Below are 27769 nucleotides of genomic sequence, written 5' to 3'. Positions count from 1 at the left end.
AAAGAACAGAAAGAGCAGAGATTTGACCTTTCAAGGAACTTGCAGACAAACCTTATCCAAACCATCCTGAAGAAACTGTAAAATTCTAGGAATTCTAAAAGAATGCCAAGAAAAATGATGAGAAAAACACCAAGAAATGTAAATCTTCCAGACTCGATAATATATCTTCCTAGATACAGTTTTACGAGCCTGAAACATAGTATTAATCACAGAGTCAGAGAAACCTCTATGACTGAGAATCAAGCGTTCAATCTCCATACCTTCAAATTTAAGGATTTGAGAACCTGATGGAAAAAAGGACCTTGCGATAGAAGGTCTGGTCTTAACGGAAGAGTCCACGTTTGGCAAGTGGCCACCCGGACAAGATCCGCATACCAAAACCTGTGAGGCCATGCTGGAGCCACCAGCAGAATAAACGAACACTCCTTTAGAATCTTGGAAAAAGAACTAGAGGCAGAAAGATATAAGCAGGATGATACTTCCAAGGAAGTGACAATGCATCCACTGCTTCCGCCTGAGGATCCCTGGATCAGGACAGATACCTGGGAAGCTTCTTGTTTAGATGAGAAGCCATCAGATCTATTTCTAGAAGTCCCCATATTTGAACAATCTGAAGAAATACCTCTAGGTGAAGAAACCATTCGCCCGGATGTAGCGTTTGGCGACTGAGATAATCCGCTTCCCAATTGTCTATACCTGGGATATGAACCGCAGAAATTAGACAGGAGCTGGATTCCGCCCATACAAGTATTCGAGAGACTTCTTTCATAGCCAGAGGACTGTGAGTTCCTCCTTGATGATTGACATATGCCACGGTTGTGACATTGTCCGTCTGGAAACAAATGAACGACTCTCTCTTTAGAAGAGGCCACGACTGAAGAGCTCTGAAAAATGCACGGAGTTCCAAAATGTTGATTGGTAATCTCGCCTCCTGAGATTCCCAAACCCCTTGTGCTGTCAGAAACCCCCATACAGCTCCCCAACCTGTCAGACTTGCATCTGTTGAGATCACAGTCTAGGTTGGAAGAACAAAGAAGCCCCCTGAACTAAACGATAGTGGTCTGTCCACCACGTCAGAGAGTGTCGAACAATCGGTTTTAAAGATATTAATTGAGATATCTTGAATAATCCCTGCACCACTGGTTCAGCATACAGAGCTGAAGAGGTCGCATGCAAAAACTAGCAAAGGGGATTGCGTCCAATGCAGCAGTCATAAGACCTAGAATTTCCATGCATAAGGCTACTAAAGGGAAAGATTGAGACTGAAGGTTTTGACAAGCTGAAACCAATGTCAGACGCCTCTTGTCCGTCAGAGACAGAATCAAGGACACTGAATCTATCAGGAAACCTAAAAAGGTTACCCTTGTCTGAGGAATCAAACAAACTTTTTGGTAAATTGATCCTCCAACCATGTTCTTGAAGAAACAACACTTATAAAAGACTGGAAAGGTTCTTTCTAGTGAAAATGAGCAAAGGGAATTGAATCCAATGCTGTGGCCATAAGACCTAAAACTTCTATGCATATATAGCAACTGAAGGAAATAATAGAGACTAAAGGTACCGATAGACGGAACCCAATAAAATTATCCCTTGTCTGATAGAGACAAGGACAGTGACACAAACTATCTGGAAACCTAAAAAAGGTGACCCTTGTGTGAGAAATCCAGAGCTTTTGAAAAAAAGATCCTCTAACTATGTCCTGAAGAGCAAGTGAATCATATGAGATTCCGCATCCTCAGAAAATAATCTGAATGAAAACAGAAAAATTAAAATATGCATTTATTGTATCTAATGAAAACAAATAATGCTATCAATGACCATAAAAAGGCAAAATAGTTTGAATAAAACTCCAAAACCCGGTTCCTCAAAAGGAACTGGAAGAAATACCCCAGAAGATTCCAGGCCTGAGCAGCGCTTGAACCCCATGGGTGCCCAGCCATGCTTCAACAGTACCCAAAATATATAGGACAGAAACACAGTTAAAGAAAGTGTTAGCCTTACTGGAATAAAATCAAAGAAATTGGGACAAAATAAATTTCAAAGAAGCCTTAACCTGCCCCTTATCAGCCAAGCTGGAATACGGCACGTACATCGCAATATTAGGGAGCTGATTTCGAACTCCAATTATAGACATGTTACTTGGGAAAGAACTCAGGAATTCGTTCCTTAATAAGAACAACCAAACCAGTATAAGCTTAAAGTTTTAGTCTTAGAACTCAATCTTGAAGCCCAGAGTAACAGTTAAGAATTGAATCCAATTATAAAACAAATAATTGATTATCTTAGAACAAAAGAAATATGGATTTTTTTTTATTTATTTTTTAAATCACAAAATTCTTCTAGCTAAAAAAGCTAAAGACATAGATTAACCCTCATTTGCGAAAATATTCAATAAAATGAAGACACAAATGAAATTATTAGCATGATAGTCCAGTTTAATGGACCAGCCAATACAGTGGACTTGCATAATCAATAAATGCAAAACAACAAGACAAATGCAACAGCACCTAGTCTAGTAAATGTTGTCCCTTTAACAATGCTAAAATAAATCATAATCTGATACTTGATCTTAAAGTAAACAGAGAAAATGAAGCAATTGCAATATCCAAATAAATCACAGGACCAAGAAAAGTACCTGAAACTAAATAATTTTCCATAAATAAGATACAACTATCTAAAGGAAAATAAATACTATTTTGCTATAGAAACAATAGCATAATTAGTAGAATTAGAGATAGCCCCAATAAATTGGAGAACCCTCCAAATTGACTTTAACTGCTGGCAAAGAATATAGTTTAAAACCTTTGAAGAAGGAATAAAAGAAAATTCTCAGCCTATTCCATTCCCTACCATGGGGAATTGGAAAGAAAACCTCTGAAAACACAGAAGAAATAAATAGGCAGAAATAATGTCAGCTAGTCTTAAAGAACTAGTTACCTTAATATCCAAAATAATCAACACCTTTTCAACAAAGAACAAATGTTCGTTAATAATAGAAAAATAATAAAAAAGTAGATTTGTTAGTGTCAATATCTGATGAAGAAAATTTCTGAAAGAGAAAAAAACATCAGAGAAGGATAAATCAGTATGTTGTTGGTCATTTGACTTCAATAATTAAAAAAGAAGTGAAAAAGACCTAAAAATTTTATTAGAAGGCACAAAGTCAGACAAAGCCTTTAAAATAGAATCAGAAAAATATTTCTTATAAATCTTCTAAATATTTCTTGTAAGAATGGAAATATATAAAGCATAAATATTTATGGATTCCGCATGTAAAAGTATAACATAATAACTTATTACAAACCATAGCTAAAGATAAACATTTATAACATTTAAAATAAATGAACTTAGCTTTGGTAGAACTGAAACTCAGTTAAGCGTTTTTCCAGAAGTGGCTTCTGATTCAGAGTCAATCTGAGACATCTTGCAATATGTAATAGAAAAAACAACATATAAAGCAAAATTGATCAAATTCCTTAAATGACAGTTTCAGGAATGGGAAAAAAATGCCAATGAACAAGCTTCTAGCAACCAGAAGCAATAAATAATGAGACTTAAATATTGTGGAAACGACGCTCAAATTTTTTAGCGCCAAAAAAGCCGCCCACATTATTTGGTGCCAAAAATGGCGCCACATCCGGTAACGCCGACATTTTTTTTTTTTACAAGAAAATTTTTGCGCCAAGAAAGTCCGCGCCAAGAATGACGCAATAAAATGAAGCATTTTCAGCCCCCGCGAGCCTAACAGCCCACAGGAAAAAAAGTCAAATTTTAAGGTAAGAAAAAATTGAATTATTCATATGCATTATCCCAAATATGAAACTGACTGTATGAAAATAAGGAACGTTGAACATTCTGAATCAAGGCAAATAAATGTTTAAACACATATATTTAGAACTTTATATAAAAGTGCCCAACCATAGCTTAGAGTGTCACAGAAAATAAGACTTACTTACCCCAGGACACTCATCTACATGTAGTAGAAAGCCAAACCAGTATTGAAACGAGAATCAGTAGAGGTAATGGTATATATAAGAGTATATCGTCGATCTGAAAAGGGAGGTAAGAGATGAATCTCTACGACCGATAACAGAGAACCTATGAAATAGACCCCGTAGAAGGAGATCATTGAATTCAAATAGGCAATACTCTCTTCACATCCCTCTGACATTCACTGCACGCTGAGAGGAAAACCGAGCTCCAACCTGCTGCGGAGCGCATATCAACGTAGAATCTAGCACAAACTTACTTCACCACCTCCACAGGAGGCAAAGTTTGTAAAACTGATTTGTGGGTGTGGTGAGGGGTGTATTTATAGGAATTTTGAGGTTTGGGAAACTTTGCCCCTCCTGGTAGGAATGTATATCCCATACGTCACTAGCTCATGGACTCTTGCTAATTACATGAAAGAAAGTAGCTTTTATTCATTAATGCAGGTAAAATGACTTTTCCAAAAAGTCAAATATGTAGCAATATCACAGCCAGTGAATCAGCCCACAATATATCATCACATCCAACATGTTTTGTGCCATTACAGCACTTCGTCAGGGATAGAGTTAAATTAGCTTTTCATGTGTTGAAAGCAATTTTAGACCATTAATATGTGTCTATTTTGTATGGCCAATCATGATGTCTAATTTCAAAACCTGTCTCATACATAGGCTGCCTATTGACACAATCAGATTTATTTAAATTTATATGTACAAAATGAACAGTTAAAATATTATATTAAATGAACTCATTAAAGGGACACTGAACCCAATATTTTTCTTTTGTGATTCAGATAGAGCATAACATTTTAAGCAACTTTCTAATTTACTCCTATTATCAAATGTTCTTTATTATCTTGGTATCGTTATTTGAAATGCAAGAATGTAAGTTTAGATGCAGGCCCATTTTTGGTGAACAACCTAGGTTGTCCTTGCTGATTGGTGGATAAATTCATCCACCAATCAAAAACTGCTGTCCTGAACCGAAATAAAAGCTTAGCTGCCTTCTTTTTAAAATAAAGATAGCAAGAGAACGAAGAAACATTGATAATAGGAGTAAATTAGAAAGTTAATTAAAATTGCATGCTCTATCTGAATCACAAAAGAAATAATTTGAGTTCAGTGTCCCTTTAAGGATGATATTATACAAATATTACTAAGAAAGATTTGGACTTGCTAGAATTTTTACATTGTAACAATTTACATCTAATTTCCGGCATTAGCCAAAGTAATAAAGTACTAAGAATACTCTGCATTCGATGACACCTTGAAAATACATTGTGCAATACGGCAGCAGCAACCATGTTAACTGTTATATCCTTTAGTCTATTATATATAACTTGCTGTGATCTCAAATGATAATAGAATAAGTGTAATTTCGTCACAACACCATTTTAGGCAGTACTGACAGAATGGATTTAGTTCTGTGAAAATAGCTGTACATACAAAGCGTCTTTGCTATTCAATGCAATATAATGCAAAAATGTGGTTAAATAAGAAGATAATTAAATTTTAGCAAAACAGCACTTTGTAGCTTTATTAATAAATAAGACTTTAACAGAATAAAAATATAATTTAAAACATTTGAATCAATCACTTTTTAAGGTATAGCCTTGATTTCCTCACCTATGGAATCGTATACTTTAAATATGAAAGATTTAATTTGTTTAAAAACCTTCAAGATATTCTGCAAAGCTGGCAATAGTACATATTTCTTTAACTGGGAAAATAAATCTGGCCAAGATGGTTATACTGTACTTCCTAAACTTCTCTATAAACTGCTAAATGTACCAATACTTCTAAAACATTTTTTAAATCCAGGCTGTGTTCTTTTCTTGGAGGGAAAAAGTCGCTGTCTAATTTGAAGCTTATACAGCTAACTATGGGGGACTGGCCCTTCCTAATTTAGAGTATTATTATCGGACTTGTCTATGCAAGTTTGCCTCAGAATGGTTGTTAAACTAGCACATTAAAAAATACACTTCAATCCTAAATGTGATATGTATATGGCAAATGTTTTGTGAGAGAATTATTAACTATAAGATCTCCAATTTTATGACAATAATAGGCTCCCCACAGCTGACATTTTTGTTAGGCTGAAAACTCACTGTTTAAAATTTGACTTGGTTTATAAATAGACAATAGGAAGACATACACAGAGACAGCACATCCCAAACTCAAGGTAGTTTTATCCCAAATTGGACATAGCGCACAAACAAGTTGCACTTACTCAACGTCAAAGAATAAAGAATAAATTGACAAGATAAATATGTCAGATCCTTTGAAGAATTATAAAATGAATTTAGGCGAATGAATGAGGGAGCTAACTATGAATTTTGGCTGGGATTGATAATGGACTAAGCAAGAAAAAAATTAAAATATGTAAATGTGGGAACTTTAATATCTCTAAATGGTAAAAAAATAATAATAATGAGAGGCTAATTGCAGAAAAGAGGCAATTAAAAAGGTATACTTTAGTAAATGAAAATACAATTAGGACCTCTATTTTAAATGTTGAAAGAGGATAACCTCTGCAAATATAAAAGAATAGAATATGAAAATAATATAAAGGACATGTGTGACATCATTAGTTATGAATAGGTGGAAGATTAATTCCAAATGTAATTGTCCTAAATGTTCTAGTACACAAGCTGATCTGGAGCATTATTTCTGACAATGTTGAGAGAGATTTTAGAATAAAATAATACAGTGGTTTGAAAAATTCTAGAATTAAATATTTTTTTAGATCAACATTATGACTTTTTTCTATTTTCTTATGATAAAGACTCTTTAGATATAGATTTGATTAATACTGTAATTATTCTTGCTAGAATTCTGAAGAAATGGAAACACAAAAAGAACCTAAATTAATGGAATGATTCCACCTTGTTTATAACCAAATGATACTTGAGCAATATGATGAAAAACCTGTGACAGAAAGATAAGTAAAGACATTTTTTTTTTAAAAATTGGATGTTTATTCGTATCCAAGAAAAGAACATTCAAAAACATATTTTACTTCTATATAAGAAAATAGTCAAGATTAGTCAATTTTATTATGTAGAATAAATGTCAGCGGAGGGACCTGGTTAGGACGAGGACACCATGGAGGGAGGTTGAACACACAACAAAAATTGTATTTCATATTTATTAGCATGCTCATCTATATTATTGTTTTTGATTATTTAATTTTTTTAAGCTAGATTTAGCTTAGAAGGAAGGAAAGGGGAAAGACATGGGAATATAAATAATCACTTCCATTCTCTTCCTGCTACTCATGTAGTCCAACACACTGGCTGCAAGATGAACCCTACACTTGACCTCTATAGGGGTCACAACATCCTTCCTTCAGTGCTTTCATCCTGGGTTTCTCTATCTCTGACAAAGTTACATATCTCAGTTGTATTGTTTCTTATCTCTTTTAAATAAACTTGATGTTCACTAACTTCTCAATAACAAAACAAGTCATTGGCTGTTTCCCTGTATAGCTCAATGCGCATGTGTGTCTCATGGGAGTGCTTCTAGACATGGAGTACATTCAATGAGACACGCATGCGCATATTAATGTGGGGGCGTTTAATGTAATTTCTAGACGCCACTGGGGGACCAATAGAAATATCGATAATGATATTCGTAATCGCAAAATAAAGATTTTTTTTTAGCCAGGCAGATGAACGTCGATATAGCAAGGCAAAATAAAAGGTACATTTTACTGATAAATATATCATATTTAAAAATATCATGAATTAAAGTCAAGTTATTTTGCACTATATTTTGCTTTGCATCATAGAGGTGCTGGCAACTCTTCTTTTCCTTTAAGGGGGTATAGTTCAGCAGTTAGAAAGTAAGTGCTGGGGGGGTTGGGGTCAGTTATGGTTTGAGTGTGATCTGGTATTTTTTTATTGAATAGAGAATGAATTAATACATAAATGTATTAAACAACGTATTTAATGCATCCATTCTTATTTATTTCAATTTAGTATGATGCCAAATCATTTTTTTCATAAGAATGCAGCAAATAACCAAAAATTGTTAAATGTTACACTGGAATGAAAGACATGTACATCTCTATTCAATTCTTTTTTATGCATAACATGGAAATACAAACAGCAGTATTAAAAAAACATGGTTTCATACATGAAAGCAGTGCATGAAATTATGGTACTAACTATTCAAATTAATGTGTTATGGCTCTAGCAATAAATATACAGTTTCAGATTACCAATTATAGTCCCCAGTTTTGAGAAATCTGTGGCATTATAAATAAACATCTCCCAGTTTTAACAGGAGAAGATAGCCTTAAAAGTTTGGCCACAGAAAGTTTAAACTGTATCTCCAAAAAGGGTTGTACAATTGGTAGTATTGTAGCTCCTAGCATGCTGAGGAAAACTACAGGGACAGGTAGTAGTTGGTTACATATTAAAGGACATTTTACATGTCACTTTTCAAATTGTATAGCTTGCAGTCATGCAAATGTTACTAATAGGTTTCAATCCAAAATCACACAGAGGGTTTTTCTCTCATCTAGCTGTACTAACTGTCATACTAAATATGTAATCTATCTAGCTGAATGTATTCAGTGCAATAAGCAATACGTAGGGTGTATCTCACGTGACGCACGCTCACGTATTAGGGAACAATACATCTCAACAATATTGACAAGGATATTGATGTGTCAGATTTGGTACACCATTTCATATTTGAGCATAATAAATCTGTTGCTAGTTTTAGGTGGCGGGTTATTGAAAGCATATTCCATACCCCCAGTGGGGGGCGACAGAATGCACAGACTCCTGTATAGAGAAGCCTTCTGGATATTCACCTTGCAAATTAGACGCCCAAAGGGCTTTAATGCAGTTGGGGATATTATGAATCATTGGCAACATTGTTAAATACAATGCATTTTTTCCTTTCTGTGGGGATTAAAAATAGATTAAAAATATATGAGATGTCCTAGCGGTTAATACATTTTTTTTATTTCTTTACATCAGTATTTGTTAAACTTATATATAGAATATTGGAAAGTATTTAGATCACACAGCACATATGTATATATTCGGGTGTGTTGGCTGTTAGCAGTTAAATATTTAGGGAGTCTTATGTGAATAATTATCTTTTGTTAGAAGATTTATAATTCCTTTTGCAACTGTCTCAGATATCTAATTATCTTCTATTTTCCTCTGGCTAAGTGTGTCATGCTCGGCTGCTGGGAAGCTCTGCAGTCCTCTCTGTGTGCTTGATTGACAGGTGTCTGAGCCACCCCTTCCTGATGATGTCACAACCAGGCTTTTTATTCTTGGCTTCCTGTTTCTCCAGTGCCAGTTTGTTTGTTAACTTTTTGGCTTCTGATAGGATTTCGCTGAGGAATCTCTCTAACTGCTACTTTTCTGTTGCCAATCTCTTCAAGGATTTACTATTCTGGATTAACCTTCAACCTCCTGATTACCTGTCTCCAAACAATGCAAGTACTGTTTGTTTTGTGAAACTTTCAAACTTCCTGTTTACCTGCTGCAAACCCTGCATATTCAGACTACTCTGTGTACTGCCAAACTATTCAAATACTGTTATTTCTGTGAAACCTTCAATCTGCATGTTTACCTGTTTGCAAACTCTGCAAATACAATTATTCAGTGTAAACCTTCAAACTGCTTGATATCCTGTTGCCAATCTCAACAAGTACTGATTAATCTGTGTTAACCTTCAAACTACCAGCTTACCTGTTGCTATCTCTGCAAGTTCTGACAACACATTGTTAACCTTCAAACTACCTGATTACATGTTGTTAATTCTGCAAGTTCTGACTACACAGTGTTTACCCTCAAACTGCCTGATTACCTGTTGCATACTCTGCAAAGACTGTCTACACAGTGTTAACTCTCACACTGCCTGATTACCTGTTGCATACTCTGCAAAGACTGTCTACTCAGTGTTAACCCTCAAACTGCCTTATTACCTGTTGCATACTCTGCAAAGACTGTCTACACAGTGTTAACCTTCAGACTGCCTGATAACAAATGACCTACTCCTGCATTATTAACTGTTTCCTGTTTTACCCTTCTTCTGTCTGAGTATAAGTGGACTATCCCTGCTCTCCTGATACTGTGGAAGACATTTCCTGAAACCAGTTCCTTATTCAGAAGTCTATCTGGCTGATATCATGAATTACTTTGGCACAGGCTAACCCTGCTCCATATCGTGAGTACTTTGTTTTTTGGAGGTTGTCGTGGGGTCACCTCCTGGATTAAACTCAGAGTTCAAGGGTGTTGTTTAAGTTCGCCCTAGCATTTGGGTCTTCTTCTGGATATTTCCTAACCTGACAAAGTGTGTGATAGTGATCCTCTATATAGCCCTTTTGTCCATGTTGTATATATGTAACTTGTACATGGTATGTTGTCTGCGTACTATGCCATAACTGGTTAATAAGATATGCAGTGATCATCAGCTGTTCACCCTTGATATCCACCTAGGTGGCTATTTAAGGGTGAAAAACGGATATCCTATATGGTCTATGATTAAGGCTAATAACAAGCCGAAACGCGTAATATAGACTGGCTGCTGATGATCAAGGCATACTTCTTACTCTATTTTTTTACCTCCTTATTCCAAGTGTGTTTTTTCAATTTATTAATAAAATTACCACTGTTTTTTACCGGAGTTCGCTGGATCTGCTGTTTGTTTCTAGTTTCAGATTGGTGCAATAATTAATATACAGTTTCTATATTTGTTGCAGGAAGAAAAAATATTGTATTGTACTTTAGGTAGCTGTATTGTCTATGGTTGCTATTTAAAAATAGCAATAAAAATGTCTCTTCCAAACAAATCTGCACCAACACATGGTGCCAAGGCATACACAGAAAAAGTATTTACAGTTGTTTTGTGGCACTAATCCATTGTAGATAGGTAAATACATATTTTAATAATAATAATTATTATTTTTATTATTATTATTATTATTAATAATAATAAATATAATTAAATTTAAGCTTATGGATAGAAAACTTTGCTGAACCCTCACAAGTATTTTATAGTTAGAAACATATTTTTGTAACCTAATTTAAAAAATATATAATTAAGCAGAAGCATCTCCGCTATGGTATTGGTGCAGGGAAGCCACCCCTCCTAAAACAGGGGATCCCACTGGTTGTGGCTCTGAAGCATCCAGTCCCAAACTGGCTGAAGATATCTTCTATTTTTGTCCAAAAGGACTACATAAGACCTTGGTTCTGGAGAGCATCCTATAACAGTGGCTGGCGTCTTCCATTTATTCTTATCATCCAGTTTAACTCTGACATTCTGGCCCACATTCATCTCCTGTAAGTGCCTCGCATAGTGTTTTTTGTCGTAGAAGAATTGGTAGCCCCTTTTTGCCTCTTCATCCTTCTTAAAGACCTCCTCCTGAGGAACAGGAGGGACTGGCTGGAAGACACCCACAGAGGGTAGAAAGGTGCTGATCTGATGTCCTAGCATCAACTGTGCTGGGCTAAAACCCATGGCTTGGATGGGAGTCGCTCTATAGGCCAAAAGAGCTAGGTATGGCTCAGATTGCTTCAAAATGAACTTGGCTATTTGAGCTGCCCTTTCGGCCATTCCATTGGCCTGCGGGTAATGTGGACTTGACTTAGAATGGATGAAATCATATTCACTGCTGAAGGAACTGAACTCCATGGAAGCAAACGGCATCCTGTTGTCACTCACTAGCTCCATCGGTATGCCCCAGCAGGCAAACAAGCTTTTGAGATGAGTGATAACGGCGAGACTGGTGGTTTCATTCAGGTGTGCAATCTCCAAATACCTGGAATAATAGTCGAACACAACCAAGTACTTCTTCCCATAGAGTTTGCACAAATCTGTGGCTATCTTCTGCCACAGGCCTGCAGGCAATGGGGTAGAAAATAAGGGCTCTCTTCTCTGAGTAGGCCAGCATTCCCGGCAAAAGGCACATTTTGACACGTGACTTGCAATGTGGGTACTGATTCCAGGCCACCATACCACCATAGCTGCCCTTTTATTGCACTTTGTAATGCCCAAGTGGCCATCTTGAATCCTGTTAAGCATCTCCTGCCTCATGCTAACAGGAATGACAATGTGATCCTGGAAAAGCACCAACCAGTCCAGCTCTGTGAGCTGTGACCTTTCTGACTGGTAAGACATCCAGGCTGCCCGGCTCTCAGGCCAACCTCTTTTTATATACTTGATAACTTCGTGAAGATCTGTGTCCAAGCATGTCTCCTTCGATATTTGCTCTAGCTTTCTTGACGAGATGGATTTAGATGCCAGAACTGAATCCACGTACACTTTCACATCTGATTCAGTTGAAGATCCTTCAGCAGCAGCCAGCGGGAGCCTGGAAAGTGTATCTGCCACTACCTGTTGTTTCCCCAGCACATGCACTGCCTGAACATTTAACCTGAGCAGCCTCATCAGAAGTCTCTGGCATCTTAGGGGTGTCTTCTCAATATCATAGGAATTGATTAGAGGAACTAGTGGTTATGGTCAGTTTCCAGACTAAAATTCTCCAAACCCACTAGGTAACACTGAAAGCGCTCACAGGCCCAAACTGCAGTCAGGCACTCTTTCTCAATTTGGGGATATTTCAATTCTGCAGCCATCAGAGTACAGGAACAGTAGGTGATGGGCTATAGTTTGTTCTCATTCATCTGCAGGAGGAGCGGCTCCTAACCCATAACTGCTTGCATTGGCACTAACCACAGTCTTTTTAGAAGGCTCGTAGAACCCCAGCACTGGGGAAGACCCCAGCAGGGACTTGACCTGTGTAAAAGCTTCTTCTAGTGGAGGTCCCCAGACCCAGGCCTCATCTTTCTTTAATAATTCCGTGTTAGGGTGTAATACGGTAGATAAATCTGGTAGGAACCTGCCCACATAATTCACAAGGCCAAATATTTGTCTCAGCTCATGTACATCAGAAGAACTTTTCATCTGTTCAATAGCAAGGATTTTGTGAGGGTCCAGCTTGATACGATCTCCATTGATGATGTGCCCAAAATAACATAACTTAGATTTTCTAAAATGACATTTTTCTTTATTTCATTTCAGCCCGGACTCTCTAATGGTCTACAGCACACAGTTCAATCACGGATCGTGTTCTTCCAGTGTGGACCCATACTAGTGTCATCCATGACGACTGCTGTGCCCATGTGGTCCCTCAGGAGGGAACTCATCTGTCTTTGAAAGATTTCAGGGGCAGAGGATAATCTGAAGGGGAGTCTGCAGAAGCAAAACTGACCTACAAGTGTAATGAAGGTAGTCAGTTTGTGGCACTTTGGGTCTAGAGGTATCTGCCAGAAGCCACTGGAAGCATCCAGTGTAGAGAAGAACTTCAAGCTTCGGCAGCACATAGCTCTCTATTTTCACCACCTCATTCAGCCGTTTCAAATCTACACAGATGTGTACCTTCCCGTTCTTCTTCGCAACGTGCACATTGGGGGCACACCAGTCAGTTGCTTTGACAACTTCTTCAATAACTCCCATATTCTTCTTATGGAGAAGTTCCTTCTCCACTTGAGGCATGAATGGAATTCTATGAGGAGTAATATGCTATATGGGACTGCATCAACTTTAAGTGCTATTCGGACTGGCTCGCAGTTTAGCAGGTCCAATTCTCCAAACATGTCTTCCATAATCTCATTTACTCTGGCGACAAGGCCCAGACCACAGGCTGCTTTCCTTCTCAATAGATTGTTAACACACTGTCCTCTAATTACAATCACACAATGAATGCGGCCTTCAGGACTGTGAACCTTTGTCGTAACTTTCGCCAGCTGAGGCTGTCAAGGCAGTTTTATGAATGCTGCAAGGGACATAACGGTAATGTCTGCTCCTGTGTCAATCTTGAAGGCAACCTTGGCTCCCATTACTGTAAGGGTAACCTGCCAATCTTTGTCTGAACCAGACCGTTCAACAACAGACCCTACAAAGGAAACTTCTTGAGCTTCCTGGTCATTGTCCACCTGCATCTCTTTAATGGACTCAGTTTTACACACTACTTTAAGATGGCCCATTCAATTGCACTTTCTAAATCTTTTATGTTTAGCGGGGCATATGGCATTCTGATCATGCAACTAGCCTGCTGCACCCATCAGCTTCTGGGCCTATCTGCTGCCTTGGTCTACTGCTCACACTCTGCCTATTGCCTGCAGCTCTCCTGAACTGCTGCACTTCATCCACAATACTCTCAGACTTCATGTCAGCACTTTGCTTTTTCACCAGTTCACTCTGGGGGGCCATCCTAATAGCTCCATCTAACATCAATTCAACCTCCAACTGTAGCTTCAGTGAGACCACAGCATCTGAAATTCCTATAACTATTCTGTTTCTGATTTGCTCTTCTTTAGCAACACCAAACTCACGGAATTCAGCTAATTCATACAGGCTGCCTCCACAGATTCTCCCACACACTGAGCGCGTTTGTGGAAACAAGCCCTCTCATGGATCACATTATGTTTGGGCACAAAGTGAGCATTGAGTTTGTTCATAACTATTTCAAAGTCAAACTCTTTCCCTTCTTGGAATGCAAAGGCATTAAACACTGGCTCCACATCTTTCCCCATAGAGTATAAAAGAGAATTAACTTGTACTTCACCACTCTTCTTGTCCAGCTTGGAAGCAATCCAGAAGCTTTGAAACTGCTGACACCATGTGGGCCAAGCTGCAGACTGAGATAAATTAAAAGGCTCAGGTGGAGTAAATTTCGACATTGTCATTAATCAGGAAACAGAAAGCAGGCAAGTATTTTTGACACCATGTAATGAGATGCAGGGTACAGCATAGAAGGTACAACTCAATTTTATTGCAGATCATAGAAGTTTACAGACTGCCAAAAACACATCCAGCTTAGTAACTGCGAGAAACTTAAACTGCTATAAGCCACGCCCCCATCCGGTGATATCACACTCCAGCTCTCATCACAGACTCAATTTATATATCATCAATAAAGCACTACATTGTAATAAACATGCAAAGAAAATAATTGTTTTAAAAGCATTTAGAAATGTTATTTTATTAGTAAAATATGTATTGTTTTACAATTTTACTGTGCATAACTGTATATACCTAAAGCATGTCTCAAAACAAAAAGAGTGCAGACCACTGATATAAAATGATATATAGGTATTAGTTTTCTACACATATTGCTTCAATATCATGCAGTACAATCTGGTTTCAGAGAGATTTCTACAATATATATCCTCCTTCCATTAATGCATTGAAATAAAAACACTTCTTTCATCTCAAGAACTGAAGTCTTGCCTCAAGAGCTGCATTTGAGCTGGTCTCAGTAGTCCCTAGGTTTGATTGTATGTTTTGCCTTGAGTGACAGTACTTTATACCAGAGTACACTATAACAGTAAAGTGCATTGAAGTCATTTTACAAGTTTAAAAGGATAGCGAGAATGAATCAGGCAGCTTAATAATGTATATGTTATATGTGTCAGTTAATCAAACAACTGCTCATTTGCTGTTTTTAATTAAAATTGCTTAAAGAACAAAACTGCTTGAATGCATTCCATTTGAATGGATTTACTGTTATAAAAAAAAGAATTGGGACAGCTTTTTACTTCTTTCTTTTAACATAAAACAAATATTGAAAATCTGTCAAAATGCATAAAATCTAACTTATTTACATAGTCCTTAACCTTTGTGGTCTGCTCAACTAATATTGTAAGATACCGTATTGTGAGTCAGTGCGAACAGTGTGAACATCTGTAATATTTCGTGTTAATATTGGATGTGACAAAGTTTTAGTATTTAGCAATTAGAGAAAATAAATAGTGTCAAGAAGAATTGATATATAAATAAAAAATAATGCAGCAAATGGAAACAATCATCATTTTTAGCTATCAATGAGATTAAATCATCTGTTGGCTCATGTAAACAGAAACATGCAAATGGGAAATAAATTAAGAATAATGACAGACATTCTTCATGCTATTTGCATTTATAATATATAATCGCTTCAGTGTTTATTCTTCAGTTATAGTTTTTATATCAGGTTAAAGGGACATTAAAGTCAAAATTAAACTTTTATGATTCAGATAGAACTTGCAGTTTAAACAACTTTCCAATATAAAATTAGCTTTATTCTCTTGGTATCCTTTGTTGAAAAGTATACATAGGTGGACTCAGGAGCAACAGTGCACTACTGGGAGCTAACTGCAGATTGGTGGCTGCACGCAGTTGCCTCTTGTCATTGGTTGTTTGAAAATGTTATGTTCTATCTAAATCATAATAGTTTAATCTTGATTTATTTATTATATGGTTTAAGAGAATCAGTAGCCAGCATTGATTATTTGTATGTACCTAGTTTTCCAGGATTAATATTCTAGTATAGGCAAAAATAGATGTTATATCATCATATAATCAAGGGATGTTTAGTTAAAGGGACACTAAACCCCAAAAAATTATTTAATGATTCAGACAGAACATGCAATTTTAAGAAACTTTCTAATTTACTCCTATTATCAATTTTTATTTGTTCTCTTGCTGTCTTTATTTAAAAAGCAGGAATGTAAAGCTTAAGAGCCGGCCCATTTTTGGTTAAGAACCTGAGTTATGCTTGCTTATTGGTTTGCTAACTGTATGCACCAATAAGCAAGCATTATCCATGGTGCTGAACCTAAAATGGTCCGGCTCCTAAGCTTTAAATTCCTACTTTTAAATAAAGATAGCAAAAGAACGAATAAAAATTGATAGTAGGAGTAAATTAGAAAGTTTCTTAAAATTGCATGCTCTATCTGAATCCTTAAAGAAAGAATTTGGGATTAGTATCCCTTTAATGAATTACAAACATAAAATGTTATGGTGCTCCAGAATGATTCTTAACTAATGCAATGCATAAATATATATTGGAACTATTACAAATGCTAGATAGAAAGGTTTCATAAGTCATAGGCGGAATACAAGGAAACATTTATAGGGATCAAATGAGTAGAGGGCCCTGCCAAGAGTCATACTGTTGTAGTCAACGTTTAAGAAGGTGATCTACAAACAGCTGGGCTCTTAGGCTCGTAGGATGCTGCTTTTGAGCTCTAGCTTGGCACATGCAAGTCTGCTTTCCACAATGTAAAAAGCAGTGGTCACCCGACAGCTGCTTCTTACCCTCTTTGCCACATCTGAGGTAGTGAATATAAAACACCCAGCACATGAGGGGAGGTATTGCACAAGCAACATTAATAAATGGGCCCCATTATCTGTATTGTTAAATCCCCTCATGTCCTAATCCAAAAACCAAATGTAAGTGCTCAATAACAAACTAAATGGTGATTTGGAAGGTTTAACAATTACATCACCGGTTGAAGGGCCTCGTTGTTGACTTACTATTTTAAAAGTATGAAGTGATTCTAATAGGTGACATGTGAAATTAACCTGTTGTGATCCAAAACCATAGAGAGACGTGACTAAATGGCATTACATTATCTTACATGGCATTATATGTATAGTGGGCGTGTTTGTTTGTTGGATTATTGATTTTGCTATTATTATTAATATTGGTTATTTGTAGAGCGCCTATTCCGCAACCATATAAACATAGGCAGAATAAAAGATAAGATTTATAGGGATCAAATGGGTAGAGGGCCCTGCCAATAGTCACACTGTTGTAGTCAGCTCTTAAGAAGGTGATCTACAAACAGCTGGACTCTTAGGCTTACATACTAAGGGTGTCCAAGGGGATAGCAATGGAGGAGAGGAACTGCTATAAAGTGCAGGTTGTATGCATCCCTGAACAGTAGAGTCTTTAGGGAGTGCTTGAAGCTTTTAAAACTATGAGAGAGTCTTATGGTGCAAGGCAGAGCATTACACAAGATGGGAGCCAGTCTGGAGAAGTCCTGTAAATGGGAGTGTGAGGAGGTAACAAAAAGGAGGAGAATAGGAAGTCATGAGTAGAGCGATGGGGACGGGAGGGAGAGTATCTTGAGACAAGGTCTGAGATATAGAGGGGAGTAGTGCAGTTGAGAGCTTTGTATGTCAGAGTGAGAATTTTGTGTTTGATCCTGGAGTCAAGAGGAAGCCAGTGAAGGGATTGGCAGAGAGGTGCAGCAGATGAAGAGCAATGTGTAAGGAAGATAAGCCTGGCAGAAGCATTCATTATAGATTGTAAAGGAGCTAGGCAGCAACTGGGGAGACCAGAGAGGACAGAGTTGCTGTAATCAAGGTGGGAAAGGATGAGAGAGTGGATTAAAATGTTAGCTGTGTCTTGTGTAAGGAAGTGTCTAATTGTATAGATTTTTTTAAGGTGGAAGCGGCAGGATTTATCCAAGGACTGAATGTGTGGAGTAAAAGAAAGATCAAGAGTCAAATTTGATCCTAAGACATCAGGCATGCGAGATAGTGGTAATGATAGAATTGTTGACAATTGTAGAGAGATTGGGGGTGGAGATTTTGCTATTATTTTTTTAATTTAAAAATGCTTTTTATTAATATTTTAGCACAAACACTTTCTCCTCACTCAGTCTAAAGTCATGAACACGAAAGGCGGTATATATATAAAAATATACATTTGATTGTAAATTTGTTAAAAATATAGGATCCAAAGCAAGAACAAATTAATTGCCATAGGCAAAGCGTAGAGGCCTCATAGGTCTTGCTCACCAGCTCTCTGTCTTTACAATTGTTTAAACCTTTTATACCCATCACTTAATAGTAAAAGAAAAAAAAACATTAAAAAAATATTATTTATGTTTTCATTTTAATTAATTGAGGATGCAGTGTGAATTTCTGTTGATGCCCAATATGAAGAGAGTAATGCCAATGTGTTTGGGCATGCTCAAAACCAATGTTAAATTCAAAAAACTTTTTTGGATTCCTTGATAATAATTTGAAAGTTTTGCCTGGGGTTTATGAAGTCCTTTTAACTGTTGAGGTCAATAAGAAAAAATGACCTTGTAAGTATCGATGATATGTTAAGTACAGGACCATTTTCCACCAAACCTATAATCAAAAAAGCTACCAATAAACAATGAAAATGGCTGTACATGATCGCAATATTGCATTTACATCAAAAAGAACTAATCTGCAGTCATTAACATGCAGTTAGTAATTAAATCAATAGGTTGTGATCAGCTCCTTAAATGTTGGCTCTAACTATTGATTTAAATTGCATTAAAATTGCTTAAAAAATACCATCACAGGTGCTTATATATTTAATGTTTGGTATAAGTCTCACAAAATAAAGTAGAGTTAATGAGACAGTAAAAACCTTGAGATTATTTTTATATCAAATGCTTAGTTATGCATAATTAAACACTTTATTTATGATTGCACTTTTTTTTCAGGTATTTATCTCTGTAATTTGAGGATTTTCTAACTTTCAAAACTTGAAATGTGACTTACTAATTTCTCAAGGCTAACCCCACTACACACTACATGTCTTTGCTTGATAAACTTTAACTGTGTCATGTCTTTAAAAGCTTACTGGAGTGCAGTGCGGGCCACACTAAGTTGAGTTGTAACTTTGTTGTGAGGGCACCAATGACAATGCAGAATGCATTGTGTGTATCCCTTTTTTCAGAGTTAGTTCCAAGAAGGTGAGCTAAGTTTAGCACACAGGAGTTGCTGACCTTTTCTGTTAATAGCACCAACTGTGTTTCCTGCGCTAAGGGTAGCATTATTTGTGACCTGGAGGTTGGCTCCCAAGGCCTATGGGGAGGTGTTAAAATGCTCCTTCACCAGCCTGGTGCTTTGTTATTCTCTAGGTAACTCCTGGCATTCTTTTTCCTAGCATATACCCTTGATCTTGAGCCTGGCATGTTTTCCTGGTTTATGATCTTTGTTTCACCGTACTGGCTTTCTGGCTGCTACCCTCTGGAACAGTACTTCTTATGCCTTACCATTTTTTCTGTGACATTTTGTTCCAAATCTTGAACCGTGTCCTTGCTACTGACTTCTCTTCTAATTATTCTTTCTTTACTGTTTACTGTTGTCCTCTCAGAGCTAATTCAGGCTTGTACTAGGCCTGCAACAAATCTCCTGGAGAGTTGGTTCCAGCAAACAGCCAAGGTAACTACCTTTTTAGATTATAAACTGATAACAACTGCAAAACAATCACCTAGATTATGAGTTTTGCGGTAACAGGGGTGCAGTGCTAACGCGCAGTTTTCCCTCACCGCTCACTTGCAGACAACGCTGGTATTACAGGTTTTTAGAAACCCGGCGTTAGCCGCAGAAAAGTGAGCGAAGAGCAAAATTTTGCTCCACATCTCACCTCAATACCAGCGCTGCTTACGGTAGCAGTGAGCTGGCAAAACATGCTCCTGCACGATTTCCCCATAGGAATCAATGGGGGAGAGCGGGCTGAAAAAAAAACTAACACCTGCAAAAAAGCAGTGTTCAGCTCTTAACGCAGCCCCATTGATTCCTATGGGGAAATACATTTTATGTCTACACCTAACACCCTAACGTGAACCCCGAGCCTAAACACCCCTAATATTACACTTATTAACCCCTAATCCACCGCCCCCAACATTGCCAACACCTACATTATATTATTAACCCCTAATCTGCCGCTCCAGACACCGCCGCCACCTACATTATACTTATTAACCCCTAATCTGCTGGCCCCAACATCGCTGACACCTACATTATATTGATTAACCCCTAATATGCCGCCCCCAGTGTCGCTGCCACCTACCTACACTTATTAACCCCTAATCTGCCGCCCCCAACGTGGCTGCCACTATATTAAAGTTCTTAACCCCTAAACCTAAGTCTAACCCTAACCCCTCTAACTTAAATATAATTTAAATAAATCTAAATAAAATAACTAAAATTAACAAAATTATTCCTATTTAAAACTAAATACTCACCTGTAAAATAAACCCTAAGATAGCTACAATATAACTAATAGTTACATTGTAGCTAGCTTAGAATTTATTTTTATATTACAGGCAACTTTGTATTTATTTTAACTAGGTAGAATAGTTTTTAAATAGTTATTAACGATTTAATAGCTACCTAGTTAAAATAAAGACAAATTTACCTGTAAAAGAAAACCTAACCTAAGTTACAATTACACCTAACACTACACTATAATTAAATGAATTCCCTAAATTAAATACAATTAAATACAATTATCTAAAGTATGAAAAAAACCCCCACTAAATTACAGAAAATAATAAAATAATTACAAGTATTTTAAACTAATTACACCTAAACTAATCCCTCTAATAAAATAAAAAGCCCCCCAAAATAATAAAAAGCCCTACCCTATACTAAAGTACAAATAGCCCTTAAAAGGGCCTTTTGCGGGGCATTGCCCCAAAGTAATCAGCTCTTTTACCTGTAAAAAAGTACAATACCCCCCAACATTAAAACCCACCACCCACACACCCAACCCTACTCTAAAACCCACCCAATACCCCCTTAATAAAACCTAACACTAGCCCCTTGAAGATCACCCTACCTTGAGAAGTCTTCACCCAACCGGGCCAAAGTCCTCAACGAAGCCGGGCGAAGTGGTCCTCCAGACGGGCAGAAGTCTTCATCCAAGCTGGGCAGAAGAGGTCCTCCAGATGGGCAGAAGTCTTCATCCAGGTGGCATCTTCTATCTTCATCCATCCGGCGCAGAGCGGCTCCATCTTCAAGACATCCGACACGGAGCATCCTCTTCAAATGACGTCCAACTGAAGAATGAAGGTTCCTTTAAATGATGTCATCCAAGATGGCATCCCTTCAATTCCGATTGGCTGATAGAATTCTATCAGCCAATCGGAATTAAGGTAGAAAAAATCCTATTGGCTGATGCAATCAGCCAATAGGATTGAGCTTGCATTCTATTGGCTGATCCAATCAGCCAATAGAATGCGAGCTCAATCCTATTGGCTGATTAGATTTATTCTAAATAAAAGGGTGTTTTTATGCATATATTTTACCAGTTTCTTTTTGTGTGAACATGTAGCTGACTTTTGACTGTGGAGGATATATAACAGCATTCACATTATTCTTTTTTTTCTAGTATACATGTGGGGCAGTATTTTTCTCCCTATTCAGCCCCCAATGGATATGGGTTTTCATAGTGTAGCTATTGGCGATGTGGCTTACAGAAGCTATGTCCTCTTTTTACAGCCTAAGTAATAGTGGAAATATCTCTCATCTTTGGAATACTAATGTTATAACCATGGCTAGCCTTGTTGTCTGCAGACTAAAGCCCAGAATTACCCCTCCAAAAAAGGAATGGGTTTGTGGAGTTTGACTTTTGAACAATAGTTGCATTAAAGATGATGGTTGTTTGTCTGTTTGTTTGTTTTAGATGTGGCTGTTATGTTGTTTTTTAGAAAGATGTTTTCTGTCCATTTAAAGGTAACTAAAAACCAAATATCTTAAAAATGTATTTAATGGATTTTAAAATACAATAATAGGGAGCAGAGAGTTGTTGAAGACTGGAACATTATCCAATCTCAATAATGGTGTAAGAAGATTTATTCAAGAAAATAAAATGGGTTATCCAAAACATTAAAACTTATAATATGTTTATTACTTCTCTTGGGATTCTTTAAAGTTTATGAACTCCATGTACTATCAGGCGTGCAGACAGCTTCTTAACTTGCAAAGCTGTCCGTCTGTCCACCTTCGCTACATACGGGCAGCGGATCTATTGATCCACTGGCCCGTATGTATCATTACACACTCATCGCAGTGTGTAATGCCCGCCCCTTAGTTTGCACGACCAATCGCGTGACTGAAGGGATTATCAATCACAGAGAGCGAGCTCTCTGGGATTTTCCCTTGCCACCTTAGAGGTGGCTTAGGGTGTAGGAAGCAGCAGTCTAATGACCACTGCTTCTTACATTGCAGGAAGCAGGCTTGCATATGTGATCATGCCCCGCAAAGGGCTCCAGAGCAGCTCTCGATGCTTCGTACATGTCAGAAATCAAAACATGGCTTAAGTTCTATACAAAGGCACGTGTATATTGATCTAAAATGGAAACAAATGTAACACAGATAAATATTCAGTCTAGAAACAGCCAATTTTGGGGAATCCATGAATTTTAACAATTTGTTATTGCTTGTAAACAAAATGGAAGATTGCTGTTAAGGTTGGTATGCTGATTTTGCGGCATGCAATTGCAATAGGTATTCCTTAGTCCAAAATCTATCCAAAGTTTCCTGTCTGTCTTTTGATGCACTGGGTTGGCGTAATGTTTTTGTGAGTTGTATCTTGAGGCCTTCTTTTCAGTTGAATTTGGGTGCACTCACATTTTGATATGTTTTTTACATAGAATTTGCCTTATTTTACAGTGTCTTAAAACAACAATTAATGTTCAGTTGTCTCTTAACTTATTTTGTCCTTTACAGGTGTCATTTCTGTTTTTTATGAACATAAACTGTCAGGGATTTTTTCCCTGCTTTGTTTGCCATGTGCTGCTGGCAGCCATTTTACTCACCTCTCTTGCTGAGTCTGGTGCAGAGTGTGTGATGCTGCTCATGACGCCCTCTTATGACCAGACTGATGTAAATCATCCATGTGAGACAGGATGCAGTCTCAGAATTGTGATGTCATCACTTATTATTTAAAGGGCCTCTGTTCAGTATGCTTTGCCCTTGTGTTGTCTCAGACCTGTTTGTGAGTTCCAGTTCCTGTGTATTACCTGGCTGTCTGACATCCCTCCTGGTTCCTGTTCCCTGGCTTGTTCCTGACTCTGCTGTTCTCCTTGTTCCTGATTCTGGCTCGTCTGACTACTCACTTTGGCTCCTGACTCGGCTCGTTTGACTATTCACTTTGGCTCCTGACTTGGCTCGTCTGACTACCAGCTCTGGCTTTGACTCCTGGCTTGTTGTTTGACTTGTGGACTTTTTATTATTTTTTGTTATTAATAAAGGTGTGATTATTTTTGCACTTCTCGTCTCAGTCTGATTCCTGGCACCCTGATATAAACTCTTGGATCTATGAAAAAATATGCAGTACTTTACTTCCTACTGTGACCTCCAAATCTCTAATTCCTTCTCATTCTTCTGTTTTCACGTGTTTGTCTGATTCTACAGCATATTTCTTCAGGCAACTTCATACTGCATAATTCTGTTGACTGTGAGATTCAACAGCATTCATTTGTAAGCAATTATTTTGCTGCAGTATGAGCTGAAGTCCTGCTTATTTAGACAGGATTAAGAAAGGATTGTAAATGTTGTCACAAACATGAAAACATTTTCTTTTTTGATTCAGAAAGAGGGGATATTTATCAAAGCCTCAACTTTGTTGCATTCGTCGGCACCAATACGCTCGCCTAACATCACGGCCGCGTATCTCAATACGCTCTCCATATTTATAAAAAAGCTGGCAAAACGACGCGTACCAAGTGCAGAGCGATGAGAATCGGACTGTTGTTAACTAACAGTCATTGATCTCGCATCTATTCAGTTTTTTACCAACTTTATTTATACCCTGTCACTAAACACCGCCACTATACTAAAATGTTTAATCCCTATCCCGCCGCTCCCTGACACCGCTGCAACATAAATAAAGTTATTAACCCCTATCCCACTGCTCCCTGACCCCGCCGCAACCTAAATAAATGTATTAACCCCAATCCCGCCACTCCCTGACCCCGCCGCAACCTAAATAAATGTATTAACCCCTATCCCACCGCTCCCGACCTAGCCACAACCAAAATAAATGTATTAACCCCTAAACTTCTGGCCTCCCACATCACTACCCCTAACTAAACCTATAAGCCCCCCACATTGCCAAAAAATAAATGAAGCTATTAACCCCTAAACCTAACAATCCACTAACTTTAAATTAAAATTACAACATCCCTATCTTCAAATAAATTTAAACTTACCTGTAGAATTAAAATAAACTATATTAAACTATTAATTTACCTACCCTAACTATTATACTAATATTAAATTAAACTAGCAATTAAATAAACTAAATTACATATTAAAAAACCTGAACCCTACTAAAATTATTTAAATATACTATTAAACATTATTACAAATTACTAAATTACAAAAAAAATAAACGCTAACTTATAAAAAAAAACCCCCACTAAATTACAAAAAAAAACTAACCACATTATCAAAAATAAAAAAGAATTACACCTAATCTATTAGCACTATCAAAATAAAACACCATAGCCTACACAAAACCACCAATGCCCATTAAAAGGGCCTTTTGTGGGGCATTGCCCCAAAGAAATCAGCACTTTTACCTGTAAAAAAAAATATAAAACACCCCCCAACAGTAAAACCCACCAACCAAACCCCCCCAAATAAAAAACCTATCTAAGATAACCTAAGATGAAAAAAGGGCATTTGCATGGGCATTGCCCTTAAAAGGGCATTTACCTCTTTTACATGCCCAGACCCTAATCTAAAAATAAAACCCACTAAAATATGGAAAATAAAGTTAGAAAAGAAAGGTTTTATAGTAATATGAGTCATCCATGTGAAACCAGAGTGATTGCTCTGCAGGTTGCGAGATCTCCTGGAGTCTAGTCTCCTCATCCCTAACAACATTTTCTTGGTCACACTGAGTGGTTCCAAAAGCAGCCCTCCTAACTATAATATCTGTGTATACTATCTGTAACAAGTCCGTCGCCAGTTGCGCACGCATCCTCAAAGGAATGTTGGCAGCACAAGGAATTCACTGGGATGCAGCAAAGGCAAACGGAGCATTACCAAAACAAAATAACTAACCGCCCACAATAAGTATTAAAAAAAAAACTTACCGCCGGCAATATGTATTAAAAAAAAAAAATAACCGCCCGCAATAAGTATTAAGAAAAAAAAAACAACCAACTACCTAATAAAATTATCAACCCCTAAATCCGTCAACTCCAACATCTCAAACTACCTACTACATCTATTAACCCTTAAACTGCTATTAACCCACATTGCTAATTAACCTAATAAATCTATTAACCTCTAAACCGCCATTAATCCATATCGCAATTGACATAATAAATCTATTAACCCCTAAACTGCCAAACCCCACAGCACAAATAACTAATCACTAAGCCCCCCTAACCTAACACCCCCTAAATTACCCCCATTACATAATCCTAAATTACAATTAAAATAAAAAAACTAACATTACTTTAAAAATAAAAAAAACTAATTTTAATCGTATCTAAAATTAAATCTAATATTACAGAAAATAAAAAAATTCTAACAATAATAAACTACATTATCCAAAATAAAAAAATAAACCTAATCCTTATGAAAATAAAAACACCCTCTAATTTAAGAATAAACTACCAATGGCCCTTATAAGGGCTTTTTTTTAGGGCATTGCCCTAAAGAAATCAAAAGAAAGAAGGTGAAGATGCTGTAATGTGAGAAAAACCTACAGTTCCCCTCTAAGTAGGGATATCCCTTTAAACAAAAAGAGGGGGGATACTTGCCAAGAGACAAGAAAAGCTGGTGGTGATTTTGCATGACACTAGCAATACGTGCAGAGTCAAGCAAGCATCCACAGTCATCAGAGGCAGTCCATAAAATAATAGTGGGGGTCAAAGCAATATACTATGCTCCAAGGAAATTGCGTTCCCAAATAACACCCTTCCACAAACATGCGTCTAACAAGCTGAGAGTAAATGATGCCTGGAGTATTCAATACAAAATCACGATGCCCCAGAGTGGGTGAAGGAGACAAAGAGAAGAACGGAACACTTCAGCTGTAAGTGTAGTACATGGGGCACTCAAACAAAGTTAAACAAATGTACTCACTGACAGAGTTCCGATGTGGAAGTTAGACATCTACGGCGGTCCTGGGCAACCCCTCACTTCCGTGTATCCGGAGGGCTTCTCTGAGTGTAGTTTAGTCTGTTTGCCTGTACTTTCCAAGGCTCATTCTTATCCAATCGCGTTTGATGTTGAGAATAGTCGCAATAGGAGGAATAGGAGTTGGAGGAATAGTGGCAGTAAACAGGTTAATTTTAGCGACAGTGAGGCAGACTCAGGGGATGATCCACAGATTAATGAGGATGAAATGGTGCAACAAAATTACTCAGCACAACCCATGGGCATTCAAAATACTTGATGAATGTCCCCACAGTGCAAACATATAGAAACCCTGACTTAGCCCACAATAGTCAGTATAATACACCAACTGGCTTCCAAGTCTATGTCCCATCAATGGTTAAACCTAAAAGCTATCACTTAGGCCATGAGTACCAAGTAGGACAAGTGTATGAATCTAACTCCTTCCTACCACCACAGAGAGCACAATCGATGCCAGGACCTACTATGAGCATCAATAGGACAGTCCAAGAGACACAGGCTATAGAGCAGGTTTTTTCCCTCCCCCAGAAAGGCCCAGGGAGGGGGAGAGGGGCAAACAGAGGCACAGAGAACAGGTATCCACAGAGAACCAACCAGTCACAACAGAAATATTATCCCTCAAAGTGATCAATCTGTCAGATAGCACAAATAGAAACTAAAGTTATGAGCTATGGATTAGGTTTTGCACCTACAAGTGATTTTAACTTGTTTAACACTATCATCGAGGCTAATAGGTTAATACGGAACTTAACCCTGCGCAAACATTTCCATAGCTCAGAACAATTTGAAGATACACCCATGACAGAGACTTTATCTGAAGTAGAAATAATGAGTTTTGCAGACCAATGTGATTTGAACAACCTAAATAGCCTTTTGAGTGAGGGCACTTTGTCCCCTTCTATTAGAGAGGATAAACTCCTTAAATTCAAGAGACCATCTACTTTCTACCTTATACAGTCTAGGGGTAACATACTTGAAATATTTTATAATAGGGTGGAGACTGACCTCATATAGTTAAGTAAATCTAACCCAAAGAAAGAGTTTAA

Source organism: Bombina bombina, chromosome 2 (genome assembly GCF_027579735.1).
Source record: "Bombina bombina isolate aBomBom1 chromosome 2, aBomBom1.pri, whole genome shotgun sequence".
NCBI lineage: Eukaryota > Metazoa > Chordata > Amphibia > Anura > Bombinatoridae > Bombina > Bombina bombina.
This window is presented reverse-complemented; position numbering follows the sequence as displayed.